Below are 17,726 nucleotides of genomic sequence, written 5' to 3' on the forward strand. Positions count from 1 at the left end.
TAAATAATAGAATAATCCTCCCCTACCTATGAGGAAATGTGCTTAAATAATATGCAAAGCCTAAGTTTTACATTAGACAGGAATTTGATTCAGTGTAGAACTGTGTTACCAGTGGGAAATGTTTTTTTTACATTTCAATTCGTTCCCAATTTTTTTTTGACAGACGGTTGTTTGTAAGGTCACTTGGAAATGAACGTAAGTCCTGCAAGTTATGCAATTAGGGTAAACAGAAATTAAATTCGTTCACCGACAAAAGCAAACCGAGCTCAGCTGCTGTGCGCGACGATCCAAATTAAAAACCCGTCAAAAAAAACCTGCTTCCAAAAACCTGCTAAATTAAGTCACTCTTTCCGAGGATTTCTATTAAGTCCGGTTAATAGGCGTTTGTGAAGGGCTGTTGATAAGCTGGCCATGTAAAAGCAATTTAGTTAAATGGCTGCACCCTGCCACAATAGGTGAAGGACGCGACTTTGTGCTGCAGTCAGATGGCTCCTTTTGTTCAGGCCTGCAGGCAAATCCCTCCAGAGGACGAGCAATCACGGCCAACAATGGCCTGGTCCACGTGGTCATCATAAGCGCAATGGAAGAGGCAATAAAGCAAATGGCATGACCTTGGGTCACGGGGAGACACCCCTGGCAACAAAGAGGAGGGGCCCCCTCAGAGTGCAGGAGAATATTGAGAAACAGAGCTCAAAAAATATCAGTGCCCGCTCTGTTTATGTTACCAGCAGCCACGTGAGGGTTCTGCAGTGATTCTTAACATATTTGTAAACTCTTTCCCCCCCACACACACAGACACACACAGAGGTCCTGCGTCAGTGTTTGTGTGTGTGTGTGGCCTCAAGGTGCACATAGCCTGGCACAAGCGTCGTGGCGACGTCACCGCCACTTAGTGACGAATGGCGGTTGTTGTTGTTGTTGTTGTACGTGAGCGCTTGAGCGTCTGATTACAAACTAAAGCCATAATATTTTTAAATGAATCTGCACAAAATAAGTCAAAATGTCACGGAGGCTTAATAATTATGCAATTAAACTCCGGAATTGTTCATTCGGCTGTGGTGAATTCTGATTAAAATCTGAAGGAAAGGTTGTCTCTAAAGCTGCTGTATATATGACTCTGTCTGTGCTGTAGTGGGATATCTATGGTAAGGTCGCTAATTTAGAATTGAAAGTGTTTTGTTTTATGTTTTTTCGTAATTCTCCATCACAAACACCAGTTTCTTAACCCATTTGAAACTGAAAACATTCCTCTTCAGGCACATTTAAATGTTCATCATCGTCATTCGTTAATATTTGTTTTGCAAAATGAATTTGATCATGCTCATGCTGATCCACTTGCAATTATTGCCGAGGCATATATATTCTGGCAAGGCTATTTCTGGAGTTGCTTTTTTGAAGGGAGTTATTTCGACGATCCTCCGACACAATTTTTTTGCTCATTTTTCTGCTCGGCTATATTTATAACGTTTATGTTTCCTGTAGAGATGTGTACAGAAGTTATTCGTTAGTTTGATACTTCTGTATCGATCATGCATTGTAGTTCCATTGTGCCTTCTTAAGGGGTTTGCCATTTATGATTTATTAATCAGCAATAAAAAAACAATTCCAGAGTTGCTCTTGCTAACACCTGATGATTTCGATTTGAAGCTTGATTGGTACTAGGTGCCTCTGTGGATGTGTTGGCTTTGACTTTAACATAGTCATTTCTGTGACCAGTCACAAGCTAATCACGCAGCTATTTCAATGCTAAATTATCCGAACTCAACATTAAACTAATTTTCAATGGTACAGTATATTTTTTCAAGTAGTGGTATCCCCAACTTTCGCAGCAGCTTAAATTCCCTTTTCACACCATCAATATGTAAACTCCCCCTCCCCCCCTCGCCGGTCTGCACATGTTCACCCCCTCTACACCGTTCATCATGCTAAGTCCGCCAATTACATGCAAATTTTTAATGCTAATTCCTTTGTCAAGGCGCTCTGTTTCTTCTCACACAGCTTAAAGGTCGCGGTCTGAGCTTGGCTGTGTTCGCTCCAGTGCTGTCCTCCAGACAGTCTCGTCCCTTCACCTGATGAAGGCCACTTGTGTTGTGGCCGAAACGTCGTGAGAATTTTATTGTGTTATTTAATTAATTTATTGTTTTATTCTCATTCTGCGTTACTTTACCGAAAGAACCAAAGAAGAAAAAAACACCCGATGATGTTCGTTGAAACCTCATAAGACATTGTCAAATGTTTACTTGCCTTTTAAACGTAATCGGCATTGCTGAAAAACGGAATCATTTGGTACATTCCCCCCCCCCCCCCCCCCGCCGTGTTGGGTTGTGTTGAGCGCACAGCTGAAATTGGCATCACCGTGTACACCTACACAGTGATCCAATCCAAAAGAAAGCAATTACGATTAATCGTGGCATTGATCGTAAACACCTTCATGTGGAATTAAAGGAAATGACTTCAATTTTCTTGCGGTATCATTTCGTTGTTTTAAGCAAATCTCTTCTATCAACTGCATTTTCAATGTCAATAAAAGCATTGGCTTTGTGCTGTGTATGCATGAGTGCATGAATGCTTATTTATATACGTGTCACTTTTTAATAGCTCTCAATTTGCAAGTGTATGTTTGTGGCATAAACTTATGTAATATAATCTTCGCATTTTCCATAGCAATTATGTTCTGTATGTGTAATGTACAGACTGAGTGAGTAGTCCTTATGCACCTTTACTTGCATGCGTATCATAAAATATTTTATAACAGGGTTAATGGGACTTCCGTCCCATACTCTAGATACCACATAAGCCTTCCGAAATTCATCACTTGTTCTACTACAGTGGTAATGCCCTCATACATTCTAATGCAGCTTGAATTTTATAGAGTGTGTAAATACATGTATACCTCAAGGTGCGTGACTTCAGTCAAAATGCAGCGTATACGCAGGATATGCCCATATATATACACACACAGGCCCGATAAATCAAGCATATGGCCCATTGGTGAAAATGGGATAAACCGCGCGTATTAGACTCCCAACCCACATTACTGCAGTGTGATGATGCCAGGCACTCAAAAGCACCCAATTCAGCCGAAAGGACATCAATCATCGAGTTCCGTCCACTTGCCAGATGTGGGAGTATTCCATCACCCCCCCCCCCCCCCTTTCTACAAAGAACAGGCTGTTCTGCCCAGGGTCTTAGCCAAATTAGCCATAACTTCCGTGAGATCGGTGCAACCCGCTATTTGCCACCGCCATAACATTCAAGCCGTACACGGGAAATAGAGATCCAGACTTCTTACCTTGAATACACACACCATGTAAACTCTTGCCCCATGCCCTGCATTTACAGTTGACAGCGGCGCTCAATCTCAGGAAAGAAGGAAACGTATACAGTCACGTGTTTTTATATGTTTGCCGCAAGGTGAGCATTCCCTTTATGTTAACGCAATAATAAATGTCACCGGTCGTTAAGACTTTTGCGGCATCATTTTTTTTTTGGAAGAAAGGAAGGATAGAGCTGTTGTGAAACAGAAACAAATAACTTGAGCATATCCTTGGTCATAGGCATGCATGGAAACCCACCATATATATTTTTTTGTTTAAACATAAAGCCAAACATCTAATATCTCCGGATTGTGGGTTGAGCTATGGAAACCATAACTTAAATTGATGTTGTGGCCATAACTTGTTATCAATCCCCAGTGGGGAAAGAGATGCCACCGCTTTGTGAACACTTTCTGTCATAAAGGCAGCAAAATTGTGTTGTGCTTTGTGGATGTCAAAGGGCCACGACAAAGCATTGACACAGAGCCATAAACTGTTTCGTTAGTTCATCCGTTATATGAACAAGGCTGAAAAATCACAACTTTTTTTTTATAACTAACTGCACAGATATTACTGGCACGTTTGCTCAAAAGCCACCGTTCTGGAGTTTCTTGTTTTAGTGCAGGCCTTGACGCCTCAAACTATATCTTTGCTTGTGTTTGGTCCAGGTGATGTCAGGACTCAGATACGTTTTACTTTTGTAGGCAGAATTTTTTTGTGCTCCAAATCCCAATGCGAATCATGGTGTGCTTTTTTATGTCAAGGGTTTTGCAGCTCTTTAGCAGTGTGTGGAGTTTCAACAACAAAATAAAGTATTTCTCAGACAAAACAACAATCGTGAGCCATGATCTATTCACTGCTGAATTAAAGCCTTAGCAAGCTGTCGCTGTCTCTCACGGTTCTGCGATGTAAAAATCCACTTTTCTCCTGCTCGTTGGCCGATTTCATCGCTCTAATAAATAATACATAAACATTTTCAGCCCCTTGCCAAGAAATTGCCGGATGAAGGGGTTTGTTTTAAAAGGATGCTTTGCCACGCTTGTCAATGAGTGTTAGCAAACATGGGGTTCAGATCTGGCTCAGATGTGGCTCAGATGTGACTGAGATCTGGCTCAGATCTGGCTCAGATGTGGCTCAGATCTGGATCAGATGTGGCTCAGATTTCGTATGCTCCTGAGTTTAGCCACATCTGGGAATCTGACACAGGAAGTTGGATTCATGGAGCAGTGAACAAAGCACTGTGCCACTGGAGTGAATCACCCTCCCATGTCTCGATATTGTGATTAAAGCAACTGTTACAATGCAGACACTGATGGGCAATGCTACGCAAGAAAACAATGAAATTAAAAAGAATGCTGAATTAAATACATTGCAAATACCAATTACAGGCGAATGTTACCACATTTGGTCATTATTTAAATTCAATGTCAATTAAATGTAAATGTTATATATATATATATTTTACATTGTACATAGTTACGTTTCTAATGAATGTTAACACATTGACTGTATTTTTTAAATGTGTATATCATCGGTTTAATTTACTGCAAGATATTGTTCCTGGAAGGAAGCAAACCAATGCGGTGATGTAATCAATGTTATTACAGTCGTGCACTTTGAAGACACCTAACCCTAGGCGTGCATGGCTTGACGCTTTCAAACTCCAGTGTACTTCCTTTAAAGGCCTACCCAATTTTCAAATAGCTGTTCGCCGTGTGTGTGTGCGATCGCGTGCAAATTTGCGATTGTGTGCAAATTTGCGATTGTATACACGTGAGCAATGTTTGTTCCTCGTCTAGCTTGCGAAGTTTTAAATGATTGTGAGGCATTTTCTTCAACCCCTGCTGCTATTACACCTTTCTCTGGACTGTATTCGATTAATTGCTGTGCCTCAAGAGTGAAAAAAATGGGTTCTGCTTGCATTATGTATGTTTTTTTCCATGCCTCTGGTTCCTATTAAAGTCACATTGAAAGCTGTAGCACGGTGCCAGACACTAGTGTAACGTCTAAATCATTAATGCAACAAGGAAGCAGTACTGTTGGATGCCGGTACAGGTGGATAATATTCGTTGATGTTTGCTGTACGTGTATTTCTCTCATATGACAGACGTAAAATTTGGTTTGGAATCATTAGTATCTTCACGTTTTTCTGTATTTTGACAGTTCTCATATGTTTGTGATTAATGTGTCGTTCAGTGTGCACGGAGGAGAGATGGCACAGTGGTTAGCGCGATTGTTCTATGATCCCGGCCACCTGAGTTTAATTTCTGACCAGCATTTAAATTATGTGAGCTTTGTATGCATTTTTTCTTCCAAAATAGTTTTCATATTTGCTTTTTAATTGTACCTATAGATGGATAAAATATTATAAATATGTTTTAACAGTCATTTACAAGAGTACGGCCATATATCTTGGTTTGAAGAACAACGTAACTCCCTAGATTTTAATGTAGAAAATGCGGCCTATTAGACTGCGTACTCTGAGAATGCTAACGAATAGCCAGGCGGTGGTGGCTATGTACATTGGCGGTAAATCTAGCACTGTGGAGGCAGCGAGGGTTGGTGCATCACCACACAGACATTGTGAAACTCCCTTCCCGTGGGTGTCGAGGAGGTGCAATACCCTGGCTGGCCAGGAGAAGGCAGTGCAGCGAGTGGACTAATCTCCACATGTCTCCATCTGTACGGGAATGGAGAGTTGCCCCCCACGCGTGTGTGGGTTGTCTCCGGGTGCTCCGGCTTCCTTCCACGCGTATAAACACGGGTACACTTGCTGAAAACATCTTATAATAAAAATACAAACCAATGCAGGACCCTCCTGACAAATAGTCATATGTCTCGGTGTCGGTTTTCTGGACAAACAAGTAAATTCTTATTAAATCACGGTAGCATTATTACGTTGCACAATTTATTAGACATCTTTGAAATTCACTGAAAATATAAATTCCTCCATCACCATATTTTCTTTCTAAACCAGCAATAATATTGACTGCTAAAATATGTCGTGTGTGCCTCTGTCAAAGATTACCCTTTATCATACAATAAAGACTCACATCGTTTTATTAAAAAACATATATACCCATCCATAACCGGAGAGAACTTATGTAAATAAAGGTATTATTCTCCTTTATTATCATGTGAATGTATTCTTTATCTATTATGCAGTCACATAATGACATTGTACTGCCGATGACATTCCTTGTCCTCTTCAATCACTGCACGCGCTGGCAAATTGGGTATACTGTACTTGTTGTACGCTATACAGGGTGGCCCATATGTCAGGACACGTAAGGTTATTTAATTAATTTCAACACTGGCATTGAAACGTTTCAATTGTGTGTGTGTTTTAAGCTAATATTTCATCTATATCGATTTAAAGCTTTCGTGACTGCAGGGATTCATCTTCTTGGTTCTTTCGGTAAAGTCACGTAGAAGGGAAACAATAAAATAATAAAAATTTAATGAAATAAAATTCTCACGACGTTTCGGCCACAACACAAGCAGCCGTCCTCAGGTGAAAAAACAGAGCTGTTGGAAAGACAGCGTCCTAATGAGCTCCAATGAGCCCCAATGAGCGTTGTCTTTCCGACAGCTCTGTTTCTTCACCTGAGGACGACTGCTTGTGTTGTGGCCGAAACGTCGTGAGAATTTTATTTTATTAAATTTTTATTATTTTATAATTTCCATTCTACGTGACTTTACCGAAAGAACCAAGAAGAATTCATCTATTGTCATCGTTAATATCAAATTTTCTTCTTCCTGTGGACTCACCTTAAATCCGTCGTTTTTACAAACTCGACCAAGAACCCTCAATGAATTGAGACTAAACATAATTGATGGATGTGCAAAGATTACACCTGTAATCTTAAAACAAAAGTCCTACATTTATTTCAAAAGAGAATTCGTGCATCATGTGTTAATGTTGAAGGAAGTCTGTTTGAACGTTAGTTAAAATAAATGCAATAGCCAAATGTGATATGTTAAAGTAAATATAATAACCCTTTGTGTCCTGACTTTTGGGCCACCCTGTGTAAAGCATGCAAGGGAACGGTACAGTGGGTTAATGTTAACAGATGTTCATGGGTCAGACGCACATAGCCAACATCGGTGACGAATATCTGAACTGGTCCTGTGCTTCCCCTCGGTCGACTCAGCCGCAAATGAGTGCCTGGTGCAGTGTGTAAACATCGCCACTCAGAGACAAAGGCGGCCGGGTGTGGTGCTCGCCACTCACCCCCTCGTGTGCCTTTTTGGCCTTTCTAGGTGCTGACTAACAGCACTTTCCCCAAAAGTCTGTTGAGGCCATGCGGGAGATCTTTGTATTTGTTTGATATACAGCGTATGTGTGAATGCACACCTGCACTGTGCGTTTACTGTGTTTGTTTAATATACTCCAGATAGAATGTCTTAAAACACATTTTACGGTAAAGTCAAAGTCAGAAGAATATTAGAAGCTGAATCTTTCTGCGTACAGTTACTGCGGTGCATTAATTTCACCCAAACATTATACCCCAGCAGTAAACAAAGTGTGAGTTACGATTCTGCCTTTTGTAAAAAAACAACACTCATTGATTTAGCTCCTCATTTATGTGTGGCCCATTATTCTGAGTAGGGTTGCGAACTTATTTTGAAATGTTTTCCCAAAGTCCAGCACTGCTTGGGAAAAAATGTGAGTTCAGGGGGGAAAAAAGAGGAGGAAGACATGCCTTGAATTTGTTTTCATTGATAATCAATACGTTTTTAACAGGTCTGTAAATATGTCATGTGGGTAATATAAAGGCGATGATCGATACATTTCATGCAACGTGGACTGAATTTAATTTATCGTGAAATGTTTACTTATTTTGCAAAAAAAAAAGCTTTTCTTGAAAATACGTTTCATGCTGCCATATATTTTATTGAGTTGCTTGAACCAGTTGTGTGGAATACAGTAGTCTGGCATATTGGTTCCAATGCACTACCATCAATTGCAAGATTGTGAGTGGACTAATCAACAGTGGTTATCTTTTAAGCTAGCATTTCTCCTGCCATAGGAACGTGGAATATCTACCATTGTCTCAGAGCAGTTAAAAGGCACAGGCACTGCCTTTTTCAGCAGTGCGGTCTGCTAATTCACATTTTTGTTTGAAAAATTGCCATTTAGCTTGAGCAAAGATATTGGGGAAATCGGTAAAAATGGGTACAGATTAATGTCCTTCTAAAAAAACATCATATTTTAAAACAGGACGAAAAGTATATTATATATTCTTGGTTCTTTCGGTAAAGTCACGTAGAAGGGAAACAATGACCGAAAGAACCAAGAATATGAATCCCTGCAGTCACGAAAGCTTTAAATCAAAAAGTATATTGTATGCTTTGTTAAAAACATCCATTTTGGTGAATGTGGGTAAATCTCAAGTTTAAATACACCTCATGCAATATATTCCTTGCAATTACTGACAATTATAAATGTGAGGCGACTGTAAACGCATTGCCTAAATCACAGTACATGACGTTAACAGTGGCTGTTAAGTAGAAACAATTCCACTTTGAAAACATGCTTAGTAGCTCAACTTATTCAAATAAAAACAGGAAAATATTGACTCTGTCGAGTTGAACTACTCCTGGTCGTTAATAATAGAAATCCAATTTCACTAAGTTGTGCTTGTTTATACACATGTTGCAATTATAAATTAAGAGTTTATTCCATAATACGAATGCTGGGTTTATACGTCCGGAATCGTGTATGGAATGGCTTCTACATATCTACGCCATTACCCACGGCATCCCTCTTGTTGCAGCTGAAATACATCTTTGTCCCTCCATCTCTACTTGAGACGTGACTTTCCACTCGATGACATTAAATCACCAGCGTTTGTGCACTGGTCGTTATTCGTTACAGAAACATTGTTCAACAACATTCTCTTTTTCGGGAGTGGATTGTGATATTTAGGATGTTGGTGGTATTATATAATGCTGACCCAGCAGATAGTATAGATATATACGCATACGCCCAGATTCACATATAAGAGAAATAGCCAGGATGCTTTGATTTAAAATTGTTATTCACATCATGGACTGTATCACAATTTGACACCTCGATCCACATTATTTCGCCAGCCCAAAGAATACCGTTCAGCGGTGATTTTCAACAACGCACAAATGACGTGTGAAATGCAGTTACATGCATTCAAATTTAAGTTTACAGAAGTGCAAATACTGTGACAGCCAGCCTACAATTCAATTTATATGTGCATATACAATATTCTGTATACATAGTGTTTACATTGCGTGTGGTGTATATATATGTGGCTGTGAACAAATGGAGCGATGCATATTCGTCTGGTTTCCATGTGGACAGAGACGATTGGAATATTTGAGAGAGAAAAAAATGGGGCGCTTTAGTGAATTATAGTATGTCTATAACAATTTTTTCAGAGCTGATTAAAGCCCCAAATCGGTGGCTGAGCGTGAGGGCACGCCAGTCCAAAGGTTGTTGGATCTGCAGTCTCGGAAAAGGCCCTGTGCTTGCCATTAAACAAGTTTCCAGGCTTTCACGTTCTCTCCGCTGTGCCTCCTCTCCTCCCCGCTCCCAGTCAGTCGTCCACCCCTAAACCAGACCCAGGCTTTCCACTTCCCCCGGGGTCATGCCAGGAAGAATGACTTTGTGCTGAGTTTAGCATTGCTGAGAAATAGAGCTAACAGTAGCTCACGGCGGCATTAAAGATGTATGGTGATGTATTCGTAGCACGGGCCTCTTCCTGGTTTTGGAGTTGGAAGCAAACGGAGCAGGGTTAGCCCCACCGTACTTTATAACAACGCGGTTATTTAAAAGGAGGAGAGCGGAGGGGGAAGCTGAACGTTAGTCGTTGCTGTTTTAGTTAATGAAATGCTGTTAAATAAGTTGTATTAGTCGTAATTTTCACTTGCAGCTTCGTTTAATGAGATGACACAGGCTTTCGGTATGCTACGGGACATGACTATTCTAGATTTGAAGCTTTCGTGATTGCAAGGATTCATACTCTTTTTTTTCGGTAAAGTCCCGTAGGTAAAAAAAAAATCAATAAAATAAGTTGTTTTCATTTCTTTATTATTAGTTTTCATTTATTTTATTTTATAGATTTTTTTACCTATGTGACGTTACCGAAACCCCCCCCCCCCCCCCCCCCCCAAAGAGTATGGGACATTAATATGTTTTCTTTCTAAATAGATACAGGAACTTTGGGTGGAGCGGTGGCGCGATAGTTAGCACGCTACACAATTAAGCCAACAACCCGAGTTCGATTCCCAACCACGTCTAACATCGGTGGCGAGTGTGAATTCTGAACCGCACCTGGGTCCCCCCCCCCCCCCCTTCAACAAGCAAGTGTGGCTTCTTACTTCACTTACATTTCCCATTTGTACCAATAATTCCAAGAGAAAAAAAATCACATTCCTCTTTATTTGTGATGTTTAAGTTGGTGCTCGAATGCGACACGTGTATAATCGCGTATATGAGCAAAGTTATCTTCTTTGGTTCTTTCGGTAAAGTCACGTAGAATGCTAATAAAATAAATAATAAATAATATTATTGTGTTATTTTATCAATTTATTATTTTATTATCATTCTACGTGACTTTACCGAAAGAACCAAAGAAGATGAATCATTGCAGTCACGAAAGCTTTAAATCGAAATTTGAGCAAAGTTAAGTTCAATAAAAGCACGTGGACAGTTCGCCGCTCATCAGGGCGCGTTATCGGTAGGGTAGAATGAGGGTACTCCCCCACCTCTTCCAAGACGTCTGGCCAGGCGTGGAAGAGTAGGCCAATGCCCTGTTTGTGGGGCTTGTATGGAGGAGCTCCATCTGGTGGAGGCTTTTGTTTCAGCAGTGGTATTTGCAAGACATTTCATGGCAGCGCCTCTTTCCAACAATGAAAGTGAACGTTACATCTAAAAAATTTCATTACTGAAAAATCAAGAACATAGTGGGGGTTTTTTTGTTGTTGTTCCTGTTTTCATTCATGAACTACTCTGTAGCTCACTCAGTACAAATATTAACTTTGAGCTTTGATGGTCTAATGTTGTCAGGCAGCCTTATCTTGTTGCCCAGAAAAAAATGTGCCGCTGACTAATCACCTAGAGGGAGATTGATCTGGAATTTTATCTTTCGAAATCAGAATTCTGCAAAACAGCTCACACAAATGTGCACCCCTCTTAGCTGTAAGATATTTTAAAACAGTTAATTGCTAATTGGATATATTAGGCTCAGTAAATCCTAAATTAATTTATTATACATGCATTTACAATTTTAGATGTACACATGCTTATCGAATAATAGTTTTAATTGAGTGTATTAATAATGTATTTTATAACTTAAATGCATTGATTCTGTGTAATCAGCCATTAGTGCTGTTTCAACACACTGTTGTAGTGTGATTTTTTGTTAAGACTACCACGTTGGATGTGAGCGCATCTCTCTCGAGTGCTGTAAGCACCATTGTGTTCGCTGATTTTTAATAACTGTGTCAAGGGTACGTACGTATCGTATTGGCATTCCCAGTAGGGTTCACCTACAAAGAGTAATATGCGCCCCATTGTAATAAATAAATGCGTAATGTTAGATTTATATGTTGTTTTATATTAATCGTGCTCACGCACGATTGCTTTCCACTCATTTTCTTACATTTACGTTTTTCTTCTTATTTCTTCTTCGTTGTGTTTTAGCCCGTCTCCCTTTCAGTATAAAAGTACAGTCTCAATGGACTTGCATCTGGGTATAGATTCAGTACTTTATTGCAGTTGTTTAGGTTATTGTGGACAAATAAGTGGCGATGTATCAATTGGTAAGTCAGCCACGCGTCCCCAACTGCTAACATATCTCCTGAAACTACTGGTGCTGTAGTGCTCTTAGGCAAAATAATGTGCCTATTTGTTTATTAAAATTACATAAATGCACGTAGATTTTAGCATGTAATGGATTGGGCATGTGATATTTTAACTCTATTTGGCTGGTTGTTTCATTTTATTTTTCTAAATTTGGAATTTGAAAATTAATATTACACACACGTTAAGCTTACACAGTACAATCTGTATTTGAAGCTTTCGTGACTGCAGGAATCCATACTCTTTGGTTCTTTCGGTAAAGTCACATAGGTAGAAATAAAATGAAATAAATCACGACGTTTCGGGCACAACACACGCGTCCGTCATCAGGTGGGACAACCACAGCAAGAAACAATTTCAATCGTGATTTATTTGATTTTATTTCTACCTACGTGACTTACACAGTACATTACACACACGTAGAGTGTGATAGCAATGAGTTTTGTATCATAGTAAGACTTAGCATGATCGCCAGCAACGGTGTAGGGAGGCCTTCATCCAGCAGTGGAATTGACAACATTGCATTTGGAATTATAATAATGTGACCGAAGTAATCATGACCATTATTGTTGTTGCAATCTCATTTGTAAAAATTGGGAGTTTTTGTATATATATAAAAATCAACCTCTTTTAAGTTGGAATGTCTGGGAATAAAAAATATCTATATATGATAGTGAGACGGGCTTTCCACTGGGAATGCCTAATAACTGCTATGACCAAAGCAGGCCAATCTATTGCACGGTGAGAAATAACACCCAGGTGCTTTACTAATGGCCCTGAAAAATATCCTTTGGAAAAGCACTTTTTTGTTTGTTTGCGTTTCTCCTTTTTGTTGATACAGTATAGCACTTTCCGGCGGTAGGGTTATTCAGATACAAACCCAATTTATTTTGAGCAGTGTCTGTAATTACCGATAACAAACCGCTGACAGTAGCCTTTCTGCGGGCCACTTATATTCGTGCGTAGCTAAGGTCAGGGAACTGTACGAACGGGTCAGTGAATATTTTACACTTGATATCGGTCCAATAAAAAATGGTGTAATATTTTAAATTGGAAGCTATAAATGAAGTTGCAGCTGCAATGATGCTTTGATTTATGCGGTGATAAGTAAATCAAGCTTTTTGGAAAAGCCGAGGGTCCCGGTCACAAAAATCAGATAACATCTCATATTTTTTTCACGCATGATTTAAGACGAGACATCTATTCCTTTATGGCTCAACATTTATCATGCAAGAGGCGAGGGAGGCGGTAGGCATGGACCAAATATATTAATAGAACAGGTCTGCTACATTCAATCAACAGAACATTCCATTAATTATTTTTTATTTACATATTGACTCTCTTGTATTACGAAATACGACCATATCCATATGGGAAACTCAGTAGGCTGCGGTTTGTCATTGGGGCAGTTTGCATTGAGTCGTTGCTTTCGGTTTCACAAATGCATGAAAAGAAATCACTACCACAGGATCCTTACTAAAGCATGGTTTGTTAAAGATAAGCATTTGCATTTATTGGGCACATAAATGCCTCAGCAACTCACCAACTCAAAGCGACTTGGATCACTTCTCAGCCACCCATTTTTCCCTGCTGCCATGGGCACCCCCAGTGGCAGCTCTCCCTGTGTTGCACAAATAAACTTTTATTTAACAGGTAAAGCCGACTGGTCTATTTTTTTTTAGGCATCCTGACCACACAAGATGATAGTTCACGAAGTGGTTTATATCATTACATGTGGGAATTTATAGTAGCAGCCAAATAATCTAAATGCTTGTCCATGCAAACTCCAAATATACAGGCATTGTCAGGGTTGGGATCGAACCCATAGCCCTGCCTACCAGGCAAGGAAGATAACGTCTCACCTCACGGCACTGGCTGGCCAAGTGGCCATTAGTCTGCCAGGAAAGGGCTAAGTTATAATGTGGTCTTTCCCAAGAAAAATGTAACATACGTCATGTGGAAAGTGAAGATTCTGTGACATCATTTGCAAGAGTAGACGCTTTTTGTTCGGATAGGTGATCCATTAATCCAAAATTAGAAAATGTATACATAACGAAATTGCGTATAAAGTGGTAAAAACCCGTATATCCTTTTCTCTGAAGTAAAAGTAAGAATATTTATTGTTCCCATGAAACTCTGTGTACTGATTCGGCGTGTGTGTGTGTGTGCACGCGCACACGGTACACCCACCCAAGTGATCATTGTGGTTTATGTCTCTGGGAGGCCAGAGCAAAAGTACGGATAACGTGCAGCCAGCTGTCAATCTGCCTATCGCCCATTGTCATAAAGGAGGGAAAACATTACATTTGCCAGCTGCTGAGCGATCGCACATCTACGAGTAGCATACAACGTGAAATCTCATTATTGCCATTCGCATTATTTTGGAGGTGGGTGACAGCTTTTCGTTTTATGGGGATTGCTACTGATGGCGACGGTGGATGGTTGAATGATAGGCACGCTGCGGTCGTGAGATGTTAACTACCTGGCCTGGTATGCAGGAGGGCGTGGGTTCGTACCCGACACTGATGATGCCTGTATATCTGGAGTTTGCATGTTCTGTCCATGGTCGTTTGTATTTTTCTCCTGGTCCTCCGGTTTTTCCCTCCGCATTTAGAAACACGCATTTAGAGTGTATGGCTGCTATAAATTTCCACAAAAGCCACTTTGTCTGATACCATTTGTGGCCAGGTCGCTTCTGAAAAGAGCTATATAGCTCATTGGGCCTTACCTGGCAAAATAAAAAATAGTTTAGTTTTAGATAGTTCTTCATGACGAGCTAGGATACCTTTCGATTTGCCCTTCTCAAAAGCTGTATACACTCCACCGCATGAATACTGAGCTGCATAGCACCGCATATGTTTAATCGCCTATGGTGTTCCTTGAAAATCACGAATGTGCATACCTCCTGGATGTCCCTTTGCAAATTATTCCATGTTAACTGTTTAAATTAATTTATCCAATACGTAGGCATGTTTACTTACTATTGTGATGAAATTCACTGAATTATATGTGTAACTGTATTTTCAGCCCATTTCTTCGCCGCGTCTTTATCTCTTGTCTCGGTACATCTCTGTTGTCGAGATCTCTTCTAGCATAGTGGTTATGTCTCAATTTTGGCTTCGGGCGCCCCAATTGGCTATCAGAAGGCCCTGGTACCTATTCAGCCAAAACGTGTGCACTACATTGTGTGCTTTTCATACAAACACGAATGCATTATTAACAAGGAAGGATGCATGAGTTACTCTCTGTCGACTGACTGAAATCACTGTTGTCAACCCGTTATAAATAGGTGGCCACAGGCAAAGCACTTTTCTCATTCAGGATCCAATCAGTGGCCACGTCTTTTTTTTCCCTTTAAAATGAGCACAACTTTAACTTGAACCTCGGAGCCAATTCCCGCCACCTCGATAATGATTCATTACGAGTGATCATAATTGTTGATTAACGGGGTTTGTTGGTGCGGATCACAATTAATACGTTTAAAAGTTGTTGGGGTTTTTTTGTGGCGTGTGAAGTTTCACTCTTTTACAGCTTCGCCGACTGTGTCAAAATATTTAGGGCTTTATCATTTTTCCCACGTGATTTTGTTTCATCTTCTGCTTCTTCTTCTTCACTATTGCGCTCCATCAGAAATGTTATATTGCCCTCTGCAGGAGACGGAGTGGCAGCGCACGTCGCCCATGACAATTTATAAGTAAACAGCCCTGGAGAGTTTATCGATAATTGTAGTACTGTATGTATACACATCCACAATTGAGTAAGTCTTGACAAAATTGCGTGAAACAAACGCGTGTTTTTTTAAAAAAAAAATTGTGAAAGGCATAAATAATTGTGCAGAAATCCTGACGTTTTTTTTTATTTTCACAAAGACCCTTGTTAGCAGTCGTGATAATAAATGGCGTTCATAAAGCGCCGTTTCTCCGAGATTATCAGGGCACAGTACATCATGGCAAAAATACATATTGTAAGGCCAAGTGGAGGAAAATTTAAGAAAAGACAAGTAGAAGTTCGGTGAGAATGCCGAACGCGAGGGGAAACTAAAGGCCGGTGCTGTGCTGTGGCACACTTCTCCGGCGTGTGCTCTCTCGGGCTGTGCCGCGGACTCTCCGGGCACGATGCCCGCAAACGCGTTTCGCTGAATTTCGACGAATCGTTTGTTCGCTTTCCTGGCCCAGCTCCAGGCACGCGGAGCGAAACGTCGGACACCGTGCCGAGCGTGAACGTGGTACGACCCGAAGGCACGCCGGAGGGCCGCTTTAAATTATTAGAGCAGCTCGAATTATACAGTAATGCTTTTGTAATCAAATGTGACTTTATTAGACAACTGAATTTGCATTTTAATGTCTTGAGAAGACATTTTTTTTTTCCAATAAAGTTGTTGAATGGCATACTTGGTAGCTGGTGCCTGAAAGCAGTTCCCCATTACTGATGCTTGCTTTGACTTGAACAGTAATGGCATATTTATTGAGTGTCACACTCTGAAGGCAGTTTAATTGGGTTTAGAATATAAAAGGTTTATTGCCGTATATATTATTTAAATAGTCTCTAACCAACACAGCGCTCTGGCTTTATTTGCTATTATGCACTGAATCTAAAGAAAAGGTCTATCTGCCAAACACTTTTAAAAAAATACCCACTACACATAGCACTCTTCTGTAAACTAACACTATTTGAATAGTAATGTGAGGACATGCTTTTATCTTGGCAATTCCTCTATTATTTTGGTAATAGCTCTATAAGTACCTCGCCTCGTATACAGGAGGTTGTGGGTTCGATCCCAACCCTTACGCCTGTATATTTGGAGTTCTCCCCGTGGTCGCGTGGATTTTTCTCCTCCAGTTTTTCCCTCCACGTTTAGAAACATGCGTTTCGAGTAGTTGGTTGCAATGAATTTCCACATGATGAGCCACTTCATTGAGCCATCATTTGTGGCAAGGTCGCTTCTGAAAAAGAGCTATATAGCGCAGTGGGCCGTACCTGGTAAAATTAAAAATAGTTTTAGTTTAGTTTCCTCGTTTTCCCAGGATCATGGCTGTCCTGGGAAATATGTTCATCTTGCCAGAACATAAAACATTCAAAGTTCTGGTCTTTGTCAGTTTCATGTAGTTCTCATCTCGTTTGACCTTGTGAGATATTCGTATTCCTGTATGTATGTATCTATCCATAATACAGGTTTTTGGTTAGATCGCGTACATATCAATGTGTCATTAAACATGCCATCACACCGGTGTGCTGAACTAGTAACGAATTGGCATGCTTTGTTTCCGTGACAAACCTTACTAATTGGCTGTGTCAGGTGGTGGTGGGTTTAATGACACATTTATATTCATGCGATCTAACCCAAAAACCTCTTATGGATAATATCGATCGCGAAAGCCTACCACGTGTTATACTGTATGTATGTTGAACATCTTTCGCACCATACCGCGCCAACTGTGCTAATTTGGAGCTGTGGGGAAGGACAACAAACTAAATACCCCAGGGGTCACATCCCTCGTACCTTCAGGAAACATTTGCAATTCCCAGTGTTGATGGCCCATGCGCGTCTGCGACTGTGATGCTAGACA

At 40.3% G+C, this 17,726-nt stretch overlaps 1 protein-coding gene across 12 annotated transcripts in view; it reads left to right on the forward strand.

Annotated features, from left to right (window-relative positions):
- The window catches only part of LOC116946800 (calmodulin-binding transcription activator 1-like), a 640,058-nt gene that overhangs the window by 463,818 nt on the left and 158,514 nt on the right, over positions 1-17,726 (forward strand). The gene's annotated exons all lie outside the window — the stretch shown is intronic.

The sequence above is a fragment of the Petromyzon marinus genome, chromosome 28 (assembly GCF_048934315.1).
Source record: "Petromyzon marinus isolate PM22_M1 ecotype Great Lakes invasive population chromosome 28, UKy_Petmar_22M1.pri1.0, whole genome shotgun sequence".
Taxonomy (NCBI): Eukaryota; Metazoa; Chordata; class Hyperoartia; order Petromyzontiformes; family Petromyzontidae; genus Petromyzon; species Petromyzon marinus.